General features: G+C 36.5%; 1 protein-coding gene across 2 annotated transcripts in view; it reads left to right on the top strand.

The window, feature by feature from the left end:
* NELL1 (neural EGFL like 1) overlaps window positions 1–15,832 on the top strand; it is a 926,144-nt gene that overhangs the window by 377,316 nt on the left and 532,996 nt on the right. The window lies entirely within an intron of this gene.

The following is a 15,832-nucleotide window of genomic DNA, read 5'->3' as shown; positions in this document are numbered from 1 at the left end:
TTTTGAGAGCCATTTGACCTTTTAGTCATACAGACAACAGTTATACATGAAATGTCTTGGCTGAGGTGCCTTCCTTGGGCAGCCTTTTTGATATTCGGCTAATGCTGTTAAACCAGAAACTTGGGTAACTGGAGTCTTGTATTTGGTTTTCAGTTACATATTGGAGGCCAGTTAATTTATTTGATTAGGACCCAGTGACAGTGAGAACTAACTAGGCCATGGCCTCATATAATTCAATATCAGAGATGTTTTATTTTCATCTTTGATTTATTTTCTTATGTTATTTTCTTCTAGTATTTTTTTTTTTTTTTACTTATTTAACCTTGTAGGGGAGGGAGATATTTAAAGTTGGCAATGCTTTTGCAAAAAAGATGTTCTAAAAGTTATTTGTTAATTTTTTTTGTTTAGATTACAGTAGCAATGTGTTCATTTAGAGAATAAAGACAAAATCACCAATAATTTGAACCCCTCCATCGTAGCTATAATTACTATTGATATTTGGCATATTTCCTTCCAGGGTTTTACTATGCATGTATTCTATTATCATTCTTAATTTTAAAAAAGGTTTTATTTCTGGTTTAGGAACAGGGTTCTGCTGTGTTGCCCAGGCTGGATTCTAACTCCTGGGCTCAGGCAATTCTCCGGCCCCAGCCTCCCAAGTAGCTGGGACTGTGCCATTGTGCACGGCTTTTCTTAATTTTTACATTACCATCTATATTTGAATAAAATGGGTATTATCCTTTCAATATAATATTCTTTCTTAATATTCTATCATTAGCATACTTCTCAGCTATTTCATATTCTTTTAGAAAATTAATTATAATGACTAGGTAACATTGCACTGTACAGATAGACTGTTCTGTGCACTTCCCTGCTGTTACATATTTAGATCATTTTCAATTTCCATTCTTATAAATAATGCTTCAGTGAACATCCTTGTATATAAATCTTGTTTAAATCCCTGACTGTTCCCTTTGAGTAATTCTTATGTTAATGTTCAGAATTCTTTTCAGGTATAATGCCATTTCTATGAGACTTGCTAATTCTGTAATTTATTCTTTGGATTTGTTGACAGATGCAAGGTAGCAGCATTGTGCACTGTAAGAAATTGTATCAGAGTTTAGAAGACAGATTGAGAACACGTTCTGATACTTCTTAGTTGTGTGATATTAAGGAAAGTGGTTCACCACTCTGCCTGTTTTCCCTTCCTCATTTGCAAAAGGAAGAATATGGAACTTGTCTTTTTTCAGTTGTGAGGCAGTGAAAATAATAGCACTTTGTAAATTTTAGAACACTTTACTCTTTTAAGGTTTTTCTTAATATTTCTTAGTATAGCAGATTTTTTTCAAGTGGAGCATATTACTTTTTGTTTTTAACTTATTATAAATAAATGATTTTAAACAGATGGTAAGATACAAAAAATAAAATTGGGCTGGGCGTGGTGGCTCATGCCTGTAATCCCAGCACTTTGGGAGGGCGAGGTGGGTGGATCACCTGAGGTCAGGAGTTCGAGATCAGCCTGAATAACATGAAGAAACCCCCGTCTCTACTAAACATACAAAAATTAGCTGAGCATTGTGGTGCATGCCTGTAGTTCCAGCCACTTGAGAGGCTGAGGTGAGAGAATCGCTTGAACCTGGGAGGCGGAGGTTGCAGTGAGCCAAGATTGCACTACTGCACTCCAGCCTGGGCAACAGAGTGAGACTCCATATCAAAATAATAATAATAATAATAATAATAAAATAAATAAAATTGAAAAAAATCCATGTCGCTACCATCTATTTTAAGAAATACCTCTTTATGTATTAATTATTAATCTAGTTCAGGCATTGTACTTCGGCTCCAATGCATTGTCCCTACTCCCCCCAGGAGTTTTTGTCGTTCTCAGCATGTCTTTATAACTTCACTGGCTTTGAAGTTGTATCCTTTATTTCTTTATTGTGGGTTGTTACCCTTTGAGCTTTAACATTCAGACCTACCAAAATCTAAATATATTTTTGTTTTCCTTACAGACTTTATGTAGAATTTTTGTTGTTGGTTTTTTTTTTTTTTTTTTTTTTTTTTTTGAGACAGAATCTCGCTCTGTTGCCCAGGCTGGAGTGCAGTGGCACGTCTCAGCTCACTGCAACTTCTACCTCCCGGGTTCAAGTGATTCTCTTGCCTCAGCCTCCCAGGTAGCTGGGATTACAGGTGCCTGGCACCATGCCTGGCTAATTTTTTGTATTTTTAGTAGAGACAGGGTTTCACCATGTTGGCCAGGCTGGTCTCAAACTCCTGACCTTGTGATTCACCCGCCCCAGCCTCTCAAAGTGCTTGGATACAGGCTTGAGCCACTGCACCTGGCCGATGTAGGATATTTTAAGTCCAAACATCTCTTTGTCTTTCTTGTTACTTTTTCCAGATTTTTAGTTCTGATTTGTTTTGTTACTACTGAAATCAATTGTTATTTATATTATTGTACTGCACAGTCATGTTGATGTGATTTATCCACGTAGCCTTTGCTCATCATTCTTTCCTAATCTCAGTCTTTCTTCCTGGCTTACTTTCCTTTGATATAACTGTTGCATCTGTGAGAGGTTTCTTTAGTGAGAACTATTAGTGGTGAACACATTTGTTTTTTGTTTATTTGAAAATGACTATTTCACTTTTATTTTTAAATAATAATTTATCTTAGTGTTTAATTCTAGATTACAGGCATAATCCCATGGTCTTTTGGCTCTCTTTGTGTGAAGTCTGCTAATGTGGACATTGATATTCCTTTGTAGATGATGCTTTTTACCCTGATTACCTGGATAATCATCTCTTTTGCTTTGGTGATCTGCTGCTTTATTATGATTTATCCAGGTGTGGATTACTTTATATTAATTCTGCCTGGTAATAATTTCTTGAATTTGAGGATCGGTGATTGTCATAAAATCTGGAAAATTTTCAGCTATTCTCCAAGTATTTTTTTAAATTTAACTTCTATTTTAAGTTTAGGGGTACATGTGCAAGTTTGATATATAGTACTCAATAGTTATTTTTCTGATCCTTTCCCTCCTCCCACCCTCCACCTCCAAGTAGGCTCTAGTGTCTGTCGTTACCCTCTATGTGTCCATTTGTTCTCATCATTTAGCTCTCACTTATAAATGAAAACGTGGTATTTGATTTTCTGTTTCTTCATTAGTTTGCTAAGGGTAATGGCCTCCAGCTGCATCCATGTCTTTGCCAAGGACATGATATCATTCTTTTTTATGGCTGCATAGTATTCCATAGTGTATATGTACCATATTTTTTTTAATCCGGTCTACCATCGATGGGCATTTTGGTTGATTCCATGTCTTTTGCTATTGAAAATAGTGCTGCAATGAGTATACACATGCATGTGACTTTAATATAGAACAATTTGTATTCCTTTGGGTATATACCCAGTAATAGAATTGCTGGGTTGAATGGTATTTCTGTTTTTTGTCTTTGAGGAATCACCATACTGTCTTCCACAATGGTTAAACTAATTTTACTTCTACTAAACCTGTATAAGCATTCCTTTTTCTCCACAACCTCGCCAGCATCTGTTGTTTTTTGGACTTTTTAATGATAGCCATTTTGACTGACATGAGATGGTATCTCATTGTGGTTTTGATTTGCATTTCTTTAATGATCAGTGATGTTGAGCGCTTTAGTTTTATTAGATTCAATTTGTCAATTTTTGTTTTTACTGCAGCTGCTTTCGGTGTCTTCATTATGAAACCTTTGCCCATTCCTATGTCCAGAATGGTGTTGCCTACGTTGCCTTGCGAGTTTTTATAGATTTGGGTTTTACATTTAAGTCTTTAATTAATCTTGAGTTAATTTTTATATATGGTGTAAGGAGGGGATCTAGTTTCATTCTTCTGCCCATGGCTTCCCAGTTATCCAGCACCATTTATCGAAGTGGGAATCCTTCCTCCATTGCTTGTTTTTGTCAGGTTTGTGAAAGATCAGATAGTTATAGGTGTGTGGCCTTATTTCTGGGTTCTGTATTCTGTTCCATTGGTCTATGTGTCTGTTCAGGACCTGAACTCAGCACTGGATCAAATGAACTACAGAACTCTCTACCCAAAAATAACAGAATATACATTCTTCTCATTGCCACATGGCACATACTCTAAAATTGATCACATCATTGGAAGTAAAACACTCCTGAGCAAATGCGAAAGACCTGAAATCATAACAAACAATCTCTTGGACTACAGTGCAATCAAATTAGAAATCAATACTAAGAAATTTACTCAAAACCATACAATTACATGGAAATTTAATAATATGCTCCTGAATGGCTTTTGGGTAAATAATGAAATTAAGGGAAACGTTAAAAAGTTCTTTGAAACTAATGAGAATAAGGATACAACATACTAGAATCTCTGGGACACAGGTAGACCAGAGCTAAGAGGGCAATTTATACCAATATATGCCCATATCAAAAAGCTAGAAAGATCTCAAGTTAACAACCTAACATCACAACTAACAGAACCAGAGAACCAAGGGCAAACAAATCCCAAAGCTAGCAGATGACAAGAAATAACCAAGATCAGAGCCGAACTGAAGGAGATTGAGACACAAAATAATTTAAAAGATCAATGAATCCAGAAACTCATTCTTTGAAAAAACTCAGTAAAATAGACTGCTAGTTAGACTAATAAGAAAAGAGAGAAGATTCAAATAAACACAATCAGAAGTAAAAAGGGGGATAATACCACTGACCCCACAGAAATACAAACAACCATTAGAGGAGTCTATGTATATAAACTGGAAAATCTAGAAGAACTGGATACATTCCTGGACACATACACCCTCCCAAGACTGACCCAGGAAGAAATTGAATCCCTGAATAGATTAATCATGAACTCTGAAATTGAGTCAGTAATAAATAGCCTACCAACCAGAAACAAGCCAAGGATCAGACAGATTCACAGCTAAATTCTACCAGATGGACAAAGAAGAGCTGGTACTATTCCCACTGAAACTATTCCAAAAATTGAGGAGGAAGGACTCTTCTCTAACATGCTATGAGGCCAGCATCATCCTAATACCAAAACCTGGTAGAGATACAACAACAACAAAAAACAACTTCAGGCCAATATCCTTGATGAACGTTGATGCAAAAATCCTAAAAAAAAAAATAAAACTGGCAAATGAATCCAGCAGCACATCAGAAAACTTATTCACCACGATCAAGTAGGCTTTATCCCTAGAACGCAAGCTTGGTTCAACATATGTAAATCAATAAATGTGATTTATCACATAAACAGAACCAAAGACAAAAAACACATGATTATCTCAATAGATGCAGAAAAAGCTTTCAATAAAATTCAACACCCCTCATGTTAAAAAGTCTCTATAAACTGGGTATCGAAGGAACATACTTCAAAATGATAGGAGCCATCTATGACAAACCCACAGCCAACATCAGACTGAATGGGCAAAAGCTGGAAGCATTTCCCTTGAAAACTGGCACAAGACAAGGGATGCCCTCTCTCACAACTCCTATTCAACATAGTATTGGAAGTCCTGGCCAGAGTAATCACGCAAGAGAAAGATATAAAAGGGCATTCAAATAGGAAGGGAGGAAGTCAAACTATCCTTGTTTGCAGACTACATGATCTTGTAAGTAGAAAACCCTGTAGTCTCAGCCCAAAAGCTTCTTAAGCTGATAAACAACTTCAGCAAAGTCTCAGGATACGAAATAAATGTGCAAAAAAATTAATGTTACTATGCACCAACAACAGTCAAGCTGACAGCCAAATCAGGAATGCAGTCTTATTCACAATTGCCACACAAAAAATAAAATACCTAGGAATACAGCTAACCAGGGAGGTGAAAGATCTCTACGAGGAAACTACAAAACACTGCTCGAGTAAATCAAAGATGACATAAACAAATGGAAAAACATCTCATGCTCATAAATAGGAAGAATTAATATCATTAAAATGGTCATACTGCCCAAAGCAGTTTATAGATTCAGTGCTACTCCTATCAAACTACCAATGACATTCTTCACAGAGCTAGAGAAAACTATTTTAAAATTTATATGCAACCAAAAAAGAGCCAAATAGCCAAGGCAATCCTAAGCAAAAATGACAAAGCTGGAGGCATCACACTGACTGCAAACTACATTACAGGGCTACAGTAACCAAAACAGCATGGTGTTCTTCAAGTATTATCTCTTTCCCATATTCTCTATTTTCTCTTCCTTGGAACTCCAATTAGACTTGCATTCTGCCTTTGTCTCTCAATCCTGATTTCCACACTTTCCATTTTCCTCTGATGCACTCTTGGAAATTTATTTAGATCTCTCTGCCAGTTAATGAATTCTTCCTTTAGTCACTGAATTCGTAATTTCAGTGATCTCTCTCTCTCTCTGTCTCACACACACACACATTCACACACACAAACACACACACTTCTAGAAATTCTGTTAGTTTAAAATTTTGTTTTCTGGTTTCCTTTGATAGGATCTTTTTCCTTTGTTGTATTTTTAGTCCATCTTAAATTTTTAAAAACATGAAAAACATTTATTTTTATGACATGTATTAGATAATACTATTATCTAATGTTATTATTAGTCTTATTTCACTGTTTGCTCATGTTCTACTTACTTTCACTCATAGTGTCTTTTTTTCTTATTCATCTAGTAGTAATTTTGGATTGTGAACTTATTTTCAGCAGCAATTATCATAGGGATCCTGTGAAGCCTGGATTAAGGATGTACCTGCAAGTACCAGTACTGTTCAATAGAAATTTCCACGGTGATGAAAATGTTTTATATCTTCAGGGTTCATTAATAGTAGCCACTAGCCACATGTGATTATTGAGCTCTTGAAATGTGGCTAATGTGAGAAGCCGATTTTGTAACTTAATTTAATTTTAATTAATTAAAAATGTGAATTTAGCCACCTTACTGGATAGTGCAGGTCTAGAGAGCTTTGCTTTGGCTTCTTCTAAGTGCATTTGGGAACTGCTAACCTTGGGCCACTCTATGTTAATTTTTTGGAAATGGCCATCTCACGCTACACAAATAAATAAATTTGACCGTGAAACTGTCAGTATAGGCCTGCGCTTATACAATTCTAGGGGATATTTTTATATATACAAGGAAGACATATTCCTCATTATCCATCTCCCTTTTCTGGTGGGCAGATAAATTTTTAGTCCACATGTTCCCCAATGTATGCATAGTTTTTTATATGCATACATTGCATATGCATAGAGCCCCAGCTTTATTTAAGGATTTAATTTTCCATTTTGAGAAAATCTAAATCCTTCTCTGCTTTCCCAAACAGTCATTGAAACCTGGTTATAGAGATTGGTAAACAGCTCCAAACAGTTATTTGGGCAGCAACCACTTATATCTCTCTTTTCAGTCCGTCCGTCCATTTTTTGACCCCTGCAAACTTCCCTTAAATTCTTACGAGCTCAGAGAGTCATCTGAAGAAGGTTTTGCTATATTTTATCCAATATTACTGTTTTGTAATACGCAGTTTTCAGGACATGTATTCTGCCTTATTGCTGGAAATGGAAGTGTCCTCCGTTCTTTTTGACTGATTAATTTCTTTATTGTGGACAGGTACTGGTAGATTTTCTTGCTGGGCATAAAGAGAGGTGTTCGTTTGTTGTTAAATAACAGAACAGGAATGTAAAAATGTTCCTTTCATGGGCCATTAAATTCAGGAAAAAAATAGATGAAACATGATACTTTGTATTGGCAACTGAATGCTGTTTATGTGTTTATAGTTAGGGTTTAACATACCTGGCTTATAAGCGAACTGCAAGCATCCATTCTCCCAGCTGCATCAGGGCACACAGGATTACTGATATATGAGCCACGAGTCCATGTTGTGAAGGTCAAATTGCCTTATTGCAACTGTACAAAAGGCCTGGAAGATAATAATGAGACTCAATCAGTGAGGCAATAGATCGTAAATGCTTTTGTTGTTTTATGTGTTTTTGGTTGTATTTGGAAAGATAATCTTGGTTTGATGAGTCCATTGGTTATAACTAGTCAATATGTTTTCTATGACTCTCCATTTAAAAATGCATATATAAATTAGATGCTAACACAAGAAAAACAACTATATGATACAGAAAAAGAAGGCCAAGGGTAACTTATACTAGAAAGAGAAGTATATAACTATATTTGGACTGAGGTAAACAGGGAAGGGTTAGCACTGCTGGCTCACTTTCTGATATTTGCTTGGCTAAGTTTTTCTTACCAACTCAAATGTCACTGCCAATAGAAATCTTTCCTGACCGTCCTGGTCTCTTACTACTCTCTCTGTGCTGTGGCCCTATTTTATTTTCTCCATTGCATTTATCGTGATTTGAACACACTGAGATATAATTTTGGAGAGAGTGGGGAGGGGTAGATTAGCTCAACTCAACAGTGTGGCCTGTGGACCAATGCTGGCCTGCAAATGTGTGTTACTAGTTTATGACAAGAAAAAGACTTTGCTCTAGACTGTAAATCAACTATGTCACTAAGCATGCTGTTTATTTTAGATGATGTTTTTGTTCATTTGTCTGTTTGCATTGTGTTCTTTCCAGCAAGACTTTCTCTTTGAAGGAAGTAGTGAGTGCTGACTTACATTCTGATGTGAACTCCTTACCCTGTGGACTGTAACAAAAAGTATTCAGACTAACCACTTTGAGTAACACTGGGTTAGAGGATGAAGAAGGATCAAAAAGATCAAGGGGGTGATAAGAGGTTGAAGTGACACTAGTGGAAGATAAATATAAGGTCAGAGGTGAATTTGAAAGAGCTATGTTTAAGGGAAAGGGGAAGAGTTCGAATGAATGACTCCAGAAATTTTTCTTTTCTTTTTCTTTTTTTTTCTCCGAGACAGAGTCTTGCTCTGCTTTCTCCCAGGCTGGAGTGCAGTGGCGCAATCTTGGCACACTGCAACCTCTGCCTCCTGGGTTCAAGCGATTCTCCTGGCTCAGCCTCCCAAGTAGATGGGATTACAAGCACGCATCACAGTGCCTGGCTAATTTTTGTATTTTTAGGAGAGACGGGGTTTCACCATGTTGGCTAGGCTGGTCTCAAACTCCCGACCCAGGTGATCCACCCGCCTCGGCCTCCCAAAGTGCTGGGATTACAGGTGTGAGCCACCACACCTGGCCAGGAATTTTTCTTTTTAAAGTTTATGTTTACTCTGCCATAGAAAAGTTTTATATGTGACCCCTAAAGAAATAGTTACCACTGCTCACTGATTTTCTAGATGGAGCGAAATTCAGTATTCTGGGGAAGATGCGTACCAAGGTTTCTGGTAAACATCTTCAATATTATTATTGCCAACTGGTACAATTTTCATTGTATAAAACAAAAAGGTGCAATAATATGGCAGGTTTGCCTTTATTGAGTCCCCATTTAGGAACTAACAGAGATAAAAATTCTTATCTAAAATGCATAAAATTGGAGGTTAGGAATTCCCAAAGGCAGTTTGAGGTCATTTTGGAGCTGATATAGATCTCTAATGCCCTTATTCTATTAACCCACACCTTTCTTTGGCTTTTGGTGTTACAAAGCCCTCTTTTGAAGGAGCTCAATTTTGTTGCAATGCATGCAATAAATCTTAATAGCTTTGTAGAAATTGTATAGTTTAACTTTTTTACTGATACAAAAGTAACATGATTATTTCGAACATGGTGGAAAATACAGATAAAATATAAATAAAAATATATTTCCTCCTAATCTCACCAGCCTAAAATTATCACTAATATTGGTATTTTTTCCCAGCTTTTTTTTTCTTGTGCCCTCATATAATTTTTTTTACACGTTGAAATTATTACACACACACAGTGTGTGTGTGTGAGTGTGTGTGTGTGTGTAAATTTCATACTAGGCATCATGTGAAAAAACTATTTCATTAGAATTATTTGTAAACATCAATTGAATGGTTGAACAATATCCTATCACAAAGAGAATAAATTATATAAATATTCTACTTCTTTGAACATTTACTTTGCTTTACATTTTTTCCTATTATATGTATGAGTTGATAAACATCTTTTTACTCATCTTTGTATACATTTTGAGGAAATTGCTGTGTTAATTAAGTAGATATATGCAAATGTATTATCGTGCATCAAAGCCTTGTATCTCTCTAATATTTATACCTGTGCCTATATTCCTGCCTCTATCATCTTATGCTCTTTAAGTTATGGATTTGTTGGTAGTCCTGGCTTGGACCCTTCCTGATATGAGCACAAAGAAGGAGCTGGTTTACTCTTAATAGAGATTTTTTGATGTCTGCTTGGACACTGGATTTTCTCTATCAGTATCATTAGCCTGTCTTTGACTTCTTTGGTCCTCATAGCCAATCTTAGATTAAAAAGACCAGAATGAGCAGTTCATCCAATTTCAGTAGAAATTCAGTTGTGCTATATTTTCATGGCAAATGTTTAAACCACTTATTACTCATATTATCTTGGATCGTTAGAAAACAATAACTGTTTGCTGACGTAATATAATTTATAAAGCTATTACACATCCTCTTTGTAGCATGAATCGTAATAGACCTTAAAATTCTAAAAGGATACCATTGTACGAGGAATGATTAAGGGAGAGCAGAGGAAAATATGAGATTGTCAAGGTCAGTAATCAGTGTCCTTGCTTTAGAAGCAATGTCACCTGCTGTGGCTTTCCAGCTTTCCTTTGTCAACTTTCTCCTATTTTATAAATATCTTTAATACATTATTTATGAAATAGGCTCTTTCTTACATCTATAAGCAAGCTACAATATACGATTATGTTGAAAGAATTTAGAGAATGATTCCTTTGATCATAATTTGACATAGTACAGTGAAGAGAACAGTGGCACTTGACTGAGAAGGCTTGGTGGAAAGTCCAAGCCGCACTATCAATCATGTATCGCTGCATGACTCTCAGCAAGTCTCTCCACTACTTTAAAACTAATTTTCCACGTCAATAAGGTAATGCCTTACCTTGCATAGTCGCTTTGAGTTAACACAACATAGTTAATTGTTAATAAAAATAGTTAATAGAAATATAATATCATGGCATTAATGGATGAACATTCCATGGATATTGAGTTAAATTTTTAGGCTACTTTTTTATAGCAAATAGTCAGAGTCAGGTAAAAGGTAACTGAGTTTTATTTCTCACCAGCTATAGGTTAGGTGGTTAGTATGTATTACCTTATCACCTTTCATGATGCTCACAACCACTCTGGAGAAAATGTGATTCCAAGAGAATGTGTAAGTTGCTCTGTAAGATCATAGTTCTAGTCGCTTGCAGAAGCGGGATTTGAGCTCACATGGGTCTGATTCAAAAATTCAAGGTTTTTATACTAGACCATTATTCACAAAGTTTTAAAAGGAGAAAAGCGACAAGAAAACATAGACCTTGATGTAGTTATGTTTATTCTAATAGTCCTTAAATATGTACAAACAAAATCAGGTGTATAGTGCTAATAATTATGGGTCTTACACAACTACAAAGAAAGTTTACTAGGTAACTGTAAACAAAACTACAGTCTAATACAATTCAAATTAATTACATTGATTTAACATTACCAGGGATGGTGTTTTGCTGAAGTGAAATAAGCACTGGCAATGTGTATGAAGCATGGATTCTAAGGTACAGGTTCTTTGGGGCTGGTGTGTGCACCGCCACATGTGGCATAGTGATTCATGTTTCTCTTCTTGCTATATTTGAACAATCGCTAAGTCTTCTTTTGAGAAGCATGCTGTAAATACCATCTTGCCTTCATTCAGCTTGAACACATCATTTATGAATCAAGTCTACTTTTACTTTTTTTCTCATTTGCTAACAATACTTAAAATATAACCTCTTAACACAATGTATTATAAACGAAAAACAAAAATGGGCATAAAAATTGCATGGCAGTATTCAGTTACAAAGTGTTCATCAAAACAATCCAGAATATGCTTAAATGAAAATGTTAAGGCTATTGTCAAAATATATTGTTGTATGGGATTCATAGATCCTGGAAACATCTATGTATTATTAATGTCCTATGGAACCATTTTCAGGGCAGTGGGCCATACTGCTATGGGCCATACTACTATGCTCATGAGCCAGCAGCCCACAGGGAAGATAAGGTTTGAGAGGCAACAGGACAAGGGGCTAAGAAAATGAATATTCACAGGTATTATGGAGCGCAGTATTGCTGTGGAGCAGTATCCATTGAAACAGTCAATTACGGTGCTAGTCCAAACAGTACATCACCTACATCACCCAGCCAAAAGCTGGGGCCTCAGATGACAGAGAAGCCAGAAGTTGTCTCAGCACCAGGTGCCTGAAATGGAACCCCATTCTGGAGACAGTGGCTTCCTTACTGTAGCTGCCTTCTTGTCATCTCTTGGTGGTGAGAGCCAGTCCTTTGCCATACTGACCTGAGAACTTGCAGGTGATGACATCTAAAAACATCTGAGGTAAATGGGAAGTCAGAGAGCGTTTCCAACATAAATTCCAAGCCATGTGTTCCAGCTCTGTTTGAAACTGAATTTTACAGTATTTGGCTTATTACCATGGCAGTAGCTGCATGATACAGAATATGCTTTGTGAGATTTCATTTCATTTGAAATGCCTTTTTTTTTTATTTTTAGTGAATCAACATGTCTTTTCATAAATTGAGGACATAGAATGAAGAGCAATTGCAGATCTGTTCATTGAAGCATCTTCTGGAATTGCCATAAGCACACTGAAAATTGCTTATGGTGCTGTTAATAACTCATAGTGGTGGAAAAGGGGGCATGGCTATGAAAAAATCTATTTTTAAAACAACTGAAGACGGATGCAAGAAAATTCGCTAGTCCCATTTGGGGAGAAAGAGCTGGTGTGGGCAATGAGAGTACTTGTATTCATTCACTAACTTTAAAAGTATTTACTGTGTACCTACTATGACCAGGCCCAGGCATCTGTGTTCATTGCCGGGGATATAACAGTAAAGAGATTGAAAAGCTCTGGCTCTGAACTTGTGAAAGTTATATTCTGGGTGGGAGATGGATATTAAATGAGAAAAGAAACAAATGGACAGATTTTAATACATGCCAGATGTAAAGTCCTTAAGGTTAGAAAGAACATGGTGTGTTCTAAGGAGCATGGCTTTTGCTGAGAGAGAAAGGGAGACAGAGGCAGGTCATGATGTGCCTCCACCATGATGTCCATGTAGGGGTTCACATTATGAAAGGTCCATGGGCTATGTTAAGGAATATTCAATTTTTCTAAGTGTAAGGGTTTACTACTAAAGGATTCTGAGCAGAGATGTAACATGTGATTTAGATTTTTATGTGATCCAACGACTGGTTTTTGGTGAATCTATTGGAGGAGGCAATAGCGAAAGCAGGAATGCCAGGGAGGCTTCTCCAGTGAGAGAGGATGGAGATTGGGTGGTTGCTGTGAAGATAAGGGAAAGTGAATGAGTTTGAGATATATTTATTGAAGTTAAATGCGTGATACTCGTTTCTGAATTGAATATAGTAGGGTAAAGCAGAGGGGGGAGTCAGGGATCACTCCAGGGTTTCTGGCTTTAGTAACTGCAGATAATGGAGTCACTTTGGGAAGGGAAAATGCAAGATTTCTATTTGGACCATGTTCTTTTTCAGATATCTGTGAAATATGTAAGTGGAGATAAGCAGTAGGAGGTTGGACACATAAGTCTTAAGTTCAAAGATATCTGTTACTGGAGATATAACCTGGGAGTTATCAGGATATAAATGACATTTGAAACCATAAAAATGCTTGAGATTGGCAGAGAGAATGATAGGGCTCAGATCAAATCCTGAGGATGCTTGAAGTTTAGAGTTTGGGTGCAGATGGAGAAGCCAACAAAGAGGATGGATACATTGTGCCCAGGGTGATAGAAGGTGCCGTTAGCAAGAAAGCAGCAGCAGGAAGCGGTTTTAAGAAGGAGTTAATTCTGTCAAATGCTGCTGAGATACATTAGAAGATCAGAAAGATATCTATTGTATTTTATTTGTCAAGAGGTCTGTTGGTGACCTTGTTGAAGCAGTTTTCATAGGAGTGGTGGGGGCAGAAAGCTGCCAGAAAGGAAGAGTGAATTAAAAGTAAGAATGTGGAGAAAGCATGTTAAGCAACTCATTTGAGAAGTTTGGCATGGTAGCAGAAAAATGGATCAGAAAGGGCAGATCAGGGGACAAATGGAAATTTGTTTTTGCTGTTGTTTGGTTATGTGTATGCATGTTGATGTTTTAAGATGAGCGATACCAGAGCATGTATATATGTGAATGGGAAAGATCCAATAGAGATGTTTGAAGTAGGAAGGAGGGGACCTTTTAGGAGCAAGTGGCTTAACATCTAGGGGTCAAGTGGGGAAACTGCCCACTGATAGGGGAATGGACATGCCTTTTTTTCTTAACAAGAAGTAAAAGATGGATGCAGGTAGGAGTGTTGATTTGTTAGTTGGAGGATGAGAGTGTTTCTATATTAGACAGTTTGATTTCTCTGTGAAGTGGGATTATCAGATGAGAGCTGTGAAGTATACATATGTGGGCCTCTGAAGGTAAGAGAATGTTTGACTAGTCTCAGAGATGGGGAAGAGGGGCTAAAAGGAATGTGTAGTAATGTCCATCTGACACTCTACACAGCTGGTTGTGTGAACTTGCTTCAGTTAGTTGTGTGAAAGCACAGAAAAGTAGAAAGTTGAGTTCAAAAAAGTTTAGAGTTTAGCCTGGACAAGTATATCGGAAAACAGATGGCCAAGGGAGTTGAGCTTAGGGAAATGATTAAAAAGAAAGATTATCCAGGGCAAGTAAAGGCAGGAGGGCAGGCTGATGAATAGTGAGAAAGTAAATAGATTAATGGATTGGTATCCTCTATGAGTGAGAAATGTGGCAGAGGCTAATCAATGACAGTGAGTTGAGAGCCTAAGAGATAGTATTTTGAATTGTAAAATGTTTAAGGTGAGATGGTTGGAGCTAGCACAGTTTCTGATGATGATGAGGCGAGGGTGTGAATAAAGTTGTGAATGTCTGAAGTGGTTTGAAGGTGACAAGGTCAAGAAACTGAGAGTCCAGGGAGACTTTTTCATAGTAGTGTTTTGAGTGTTTTTCAAATTGTTCTGTGGCATATAGAAATTATATATATAGGAAATGTTTTATAGAAAAGAGTTTCATGTTCAAATACACTTGGTAAACACTGCATACTATTCTATCACCTTCTTCCTCACAATGTATATTAGCATAATAGTTTATATTAGCATATAGAAAGCTCCAAGAAGCTCTGCTAGAAAGATACCTGTTTAATGTACTTAATTAATTTACGTTAATTTTATTTTAGAATTTTCTGTTCCTGGCCACCTCCTCATTTCTTACCTTTGCTAAATTTTGTTGGCTATTTTCACCATTGAATTCTTCCAGACTAACATAGCCACATTTCAGTAATAATCCTATATGGGCTTTAATTGACATGAAATTAAACATATAATTAAATTTCAGAATAACTGCCTTTTAAACATTCTTTAGTTTAGTCATAAATGCCTTTCCACGTATTCAAGTACTCTTGAGTTTCTAGGTAAAGTTTTATAATCCCCCCAACACACACATATGTCCTCTCTGAATATTTCTTGTTAATGTTATTTCTGGTTATCGTTTGTTGTGCTGCTAATATGGTGATTATCTTTTTCCATTATATTTTGTACCATTTTATTGCAGGCATTTAAGGATGCTATTGATTTCTGTATATTTATATCTGTCTTTATTGCTGAACTCTTTTGTGAGTATTAATGGCATTTTAATTGATTCTCTAAGGCAGTGTTTTTAAGTCTCTGTAAGGTATAGACCAATTTTTAAAGAGAAAAAAATGTTTTGA

Source organism: Pongo abelii, chromosome 9 (assembly GCF_028885655.2).
Source record: "Pongo abelii isolate AG06213 chromosome 9, NHGRI_mPonAbe1-v2.0_pri, whole genome shotgun sequence".
NCBI classification, from domain to species: domain Eukaryota; kingdom Metazoa; phylum Chordata; class Mammalia; order Primates; family Hominidae; genus Pongo; species Pongo abelii.
Note: the sequence above shows the minus strand (reverse complement) of the source record. Positions and strands in the feature narration are given on the sequence as shown.